This window comes from Pteropus vampyrus, unplaced genomic scaffold (genome assembly GCF_000151845.1).
Source record: "Pteropus vampyrus isolate Shadow unplaced genomic scaffold, Pvam_2.0 Scaffold46, whole genome shotgun sequence".
NCBI classification, from domain to species: Eukaryota; Metazoa; Chordata; class Mammalia; order Chiroptera; family Pteropodidae; genus Pteropus; species Pteropus vampyrus.
In genome coordinates, this window is record NW_011888827.1 from 4840037 (window position 1) to 4845197 (window position 5161).

General features: G+C 36.5%; 1 protein-coding gene and 1 pseudogene across 3 annotated transcripts in view; both read right to left on the reverse strand.

Moving 5' to 3' along the window:
- The window catches only part of ATRNL1 (attractin like 1), a 572934-nt gene that overhangs the window by 218242 nt on the left and 349531 nt on the right, over positions 1 to 5161 (reverse strand). The window lies entirely within an intron of this gene.
- Positions 1436 to 1553, reverse strand: LOC111739096 (annotated as a pseudogene).

Below are 5161 nucleotides of genomic sequence, written 5' to 3' on the forward strand. Positions count from 1 at the left end.
GTAAATTCATGGGTAAAATTAGAGCCATGGCAGAGAAAAGTGTGTTGTGGGATTTGGTCAGATAAAATCTGTGATGGGTTGAATGATAGCCCCCAAAGACATCCAGGTCCTAATCCCTGGAACCTTGCAAAGTTATTTTATATGGCAAAAGGGATTCAGCAGACGTGATGAAATTATGGATTTTGAGATGGGGAGATTATCCTGAATTACCCAGATAAACCCTAAATGAAGTCACAGTATCTTTACAACAAGGAGGCAGAAGAAGATTTGACTACAGTAGAAGGTAAGGCCTTGTGCCTATGAAAGCAAGATGTGACAATCAGGCTTTGAAGATGGAGAAAGAGGCCAGGAGCCAAGGTGTACAAGGAGTGTGGCTTTAGAAGTTGGATAAGGCAAGAAAATGAATTCTCTCCTAGAATCCCAGAAGGAGTAAGCCCTGACACCTTGATTTCAGCCCTGGAAAACTGATTTTGGACTTCTGACCTCCAGAACTGTAAGGGAAGAATTGTGTGTTGTTTTAGGCTAGTTGTGATAATTTGTTGCAGCAGGCATAGGAAATTGTACAATAATAGCCAAATGGAAGAGGACTTGAGGCTGGAGAGAGATAAGTGCTCTAAGAATAGGTGTGGAAGTGAATGCTCTCAACTGACTGATCCTAAATACGATCATGTATGTCAATAAATGATGTGTTATTACTCAAAATTTTCACGCCTGAAAAAGTCATCAAAATAGTTCAGAAAGAAACCGAGCAGAGTGCACACACAAACTCTTTTCTGTCCAATCCCTGTGATCTAAGTAATCTAGAGGAGTAGAATAGTCAATGTACTGTACTCTAAAAGGGTTTGGGGGCTATTCCTCAAACCATGGCAGAAATCTTAAAGCACATGCATATTTCACTAACCAACGTAATGTGATATATTTTAAAATTTCAACTATTAACCAAAACAAGGAGCTAGCCTATGGTGGAATACAGATTTAAAGTAAAACGAAGCTTGAGATAAAATCCAATAAATTCACAAAAATGGAAAGATATCACTGGTCTGAGAAATAATATGCAGCATATTCCTTCCCTTTACTATTTTTATCAATACCTCTATGATTTTAACCAATCCTGTTTTCTGGAAAGTGAAGAAGAAAACTTCCACATGTGATGCTAAAAATACCTATTACTATTTGAAGCTCTGTAATGTATACCTCTGATGGAAAAACAGAAGTGCATAGACTTAGTTTTTTAGTTTGCAGGATTCAGAGAGAAACAAGCAGTCTGATGGTGAAGATCATAGTCAGCTACAAGGGAAGTATAAATTACAGATATGCAAGATCATTGTTTTATTTTATTTTATTTTAATTTTTTTTTAGGCGAGGCAACGTTTGGTTGACCTCGCAGATTGCAAGGACCCTGTCAGCTTACAATCCCTTATTTTTTTATTTTTTATGTCTACAGCACCTGGTCTTCCTAGGTGGTCTCCCATCCAAGTACTAACCAGGGCTGACCCTGTTAGCTTCCGAGATCAGACGGGATTGGGCTTGTTCAGGGTGGCATGGCCACAGACACTAAGATCATTGTTTGAGTTCAATAAACATTTACTGAGTTCAGACCTGATTCTGGGGACTATGCTGGGTACTGAGAACAGAAAGACGTGACTCTATGCCTTCAGAACCCATAATTCAAATACACCATGAAAGAGAACACCATACCCACTATGGGAACAGAAGAGACGGGTCATTTAATTCATACTGGGAGTGAGCGAGTGGTGGGCTAGGGAGGCTTCCAGATGAATGTTACAGAAGGAGTTTAGGAGAAGACAGACAAAGAAAGGGGGCTTAAGGAGGAGAAAAAGAAGAAGAAAGATGACAATACAATAAGCTGAAGGACTAGAAAAGGAAATGTAAAGGCATGGAGTTATAAAATACCATGGAATAGTCAATATTTTGCTTTCCTTAGAACATAAGGGAATACAGTGGAAATGATGCTAGACAAGGCCTTATTGCCTGTACCACAAAGAGAATTCTGTAGGAGATGGAGAATCTAGGTATGCCAGCTTTTGTTTTTTAATTTAAAAATTTTAGTTCAAGATACAAAATCCTCGTTGTTCATGTTATATTTGCATAAAAATTTTATCTTGGCTAACATTTTTTCTTAAAAATTAAATTATGAAATGCATGTTGAAAATAGTAAATATAACCCATACAATTTGAAGAATACTTGCTTTTATGGGTAGAACTGTACCCTCACCCCAAAAGAAGTTGAAGTCCTAACCTCCAGGACCTCAGAAGATGGCCTAATTTGGAAATATGGCAATTGCAGATGTAATTAGTTTAAAAAGGTGTCACATTGGAGTAGGGTACGCCCCCTAACCCAGTATGACTGGTGTCCTTATAAAAAGAACGTAATGTGAAGAGACAGAGAAATAGGGAAGATGAAGGCAGAGGTCAGGTGATGCATCTGCAAGCACAGGAACACCAATGATTACCAAAAGAACAGAAGCAAGGAGGGTGGCCCGGAACAGATTCTCTCTCACAGCCTTAGAAGGAACCAACCCTACCAACATCTTGATCTTGGACTTACAGCCTCTACAAGAGAAACTAATTTTCTGTTTTCAAGCCAGCACTGTGGTACTCTGTTGCAGCGGCCCTAGGAAATCAACACAGGCATATCAGGATCACCCACGTACTTAGAATTGTTTAAGAATGAGAATCATCAGTATTTTTGACACTCCTACATTCCCTTCCCAGACTGTCCCCCTCTCCATCCTATGATACCTGTATCCACAATGTTGTGTTAATTGTTCTATTTTAAATAGTTTTCCATGTATGTGTGTATTGCTAAACAGTATACAGCTCAGATATGGCTGTTTTCATTCTTTACATGCTGTATATAGCCTGCACTTTGCTCTTCCTGCACACTATTATGTTTTTAAGATTTATTCATGCTGATATCTATCTGCATAGTCAATTCCTTTTTATTTTCATCTTGTTCCACTGTGTGACTATGGCCTAATTTATTTATAAATAGATATCTGTTTTAGTTCCACGTTTTTCCTATCACAATTAATATTGTCAAGAAAAATTTTGTACCTATCTCCTGGAGCACATGTGCAAGTTCCTTTTAGGACAGTCACCCAGGAGTACATAATGTGTATCCTTCATTTTGCTAAATAGTGCCAGTTTATTTCCAAAGTACCAAGTTACAGTCCCATTGCTCTATATGGACACCAACAGTTGGTACTGTCAGATTTAAAATTTTTTCCTAATATGGTATGTATAAAATGATTTCTTAATGTAGTTTAAGTATGCACTTTCCTAATTAGTTATGATAATGGCCATCTTTTCATTGTATATGGACTTTACAGTTATTGACTATTTGTATTTTTGCTTTTCTGAGATTTGCCTGTTCATGTCTTTTTACCTAATTTTCTATTGCGTTGTCTTTTTCTTATTGATTCACAGCAGTTACTTAAATATTTTTGATCCTTTGTTGATAACATGTTTACAAATATCTTCTCCCACCATATGACTAATCTTTTCATGCTCCTTTTGGTGTTTTTTGAGTAGCAGAAATTTTTAGTTTTAATCTAATTAAATGTTTCCATCATTTCCTTGATGTTATTTGGTATTGAATTTCAAGGAAGTTTTCTTTGGCAAAATACTCTAAGATAATGTCCTATAATGTTTTGCAAATTGGCTAGTGGCACCAGGATGATTTTAAATAGAAGTGGGGATAGAGCGTATCCTCTCCCTGTTTATGATTTTAAAAGGTGTGCTTCATACATTTCTCCACTAAGTTCCACGTTTGCTGTATGTTGGACTTCTGTAGATACTTTTTATCTATTGAAGGAAATTTCGTAGCCCTAGTTTGCTGATTGTTTTTTAAATCACAAATGATAGAGAATTTCTGTTATCTACTCAGATAAAATCATATGGTTTTCTTCTATAAATAGCCACGAATATTGAGAAGTTGGGCAGTTAAAAAATAATGAGAAGGAATAATCAGAGAGGTGGTTAAAGAACCAAAACTGCACAAAAGTAGAGATCCTAAATGAAGAAAGAGTTTTTAAACAGTTAAGCGTTCAAATGTAACAGACATACCCTGTTCCTGAATCTTGTCTCTGACTTTCAACAGCCTGTGTGACTCATTGTGCTTCTTATTCCTCTTGATCTTGTCCTTAACTGGTATTATCAGTACTTTTAAAAAATGTACCTGCTTTATTGAATTAATGCACCAATGTTTTAGAACTTAGTTTGGCAACAGGTTTCTGCATCTTATGGATTTACTTTATTCCAAAATCATTTTAATCTTATTGGCTCTTTAATATTCTTGGCCCTAAGCTGTTTTTGTACTCCTGATAGCTTAGAAGTTCAATAGGAAAGTTTTGGCTATCTTGTCTTGATAATAATTTTTTTTTGTAAACATGAAACTAAAAGTGCAGTAGATTGTAGCTGACTACTGCTTACAAGATGTACTTCTCATTCTATGAGTAGCATTAGACGGTCTTTACTCTGAAGATTTTTCTTGTTGCCCACATGATTTAGTGTCATTATAATTTTTCATTTAAAAAAATACAGACAAGCAAACCACCACCAAAAAGAAAGTAGATACTGTACAAATGAGGTTGTGGTTTGGATTCACAGTTCTACTCACATTTGGGCAGCTGTTGAAATATTTGTTGTTGCTGTTGTTATCAGTTAGTTTTATTTTTACAACATCACTTTCTGAGTGTTCCTCAGTCTATTTGTAACATGTGAATGCTACTGATTAAAGGGGAGCTTCACTGTGTCAACTTGATGTCTATGAATTGCCAAATTTAATGATGAGCAACCTTAGTATAGCTCCTAGCACTTGTGTAAAAGAGTAAAAGGTATGAAATATTATTTGAAAAAGTCTTGATTTTCTTTTCTTGCTCCTCTGTTAGCTGTTCTACACAGACTGTGGGAGCGAAAAGCACAGTTCTGCGGATGTGCACTGTCGATGGTCTTTTTGACTTAACGTAATGGAAAAGCATTGAACAGAATACTGCTAGCAATGCTAATTTCAGGATAGCTGTTTTTCTGCCATCTTACTTTGCTTCTGGATACTAGTAACAACTGTAGCATCTTTCGAATTCTACTGAACTCTATCAGCATGCCATATGCTAGGAAGGGGCATCACGCTGAGATGTGT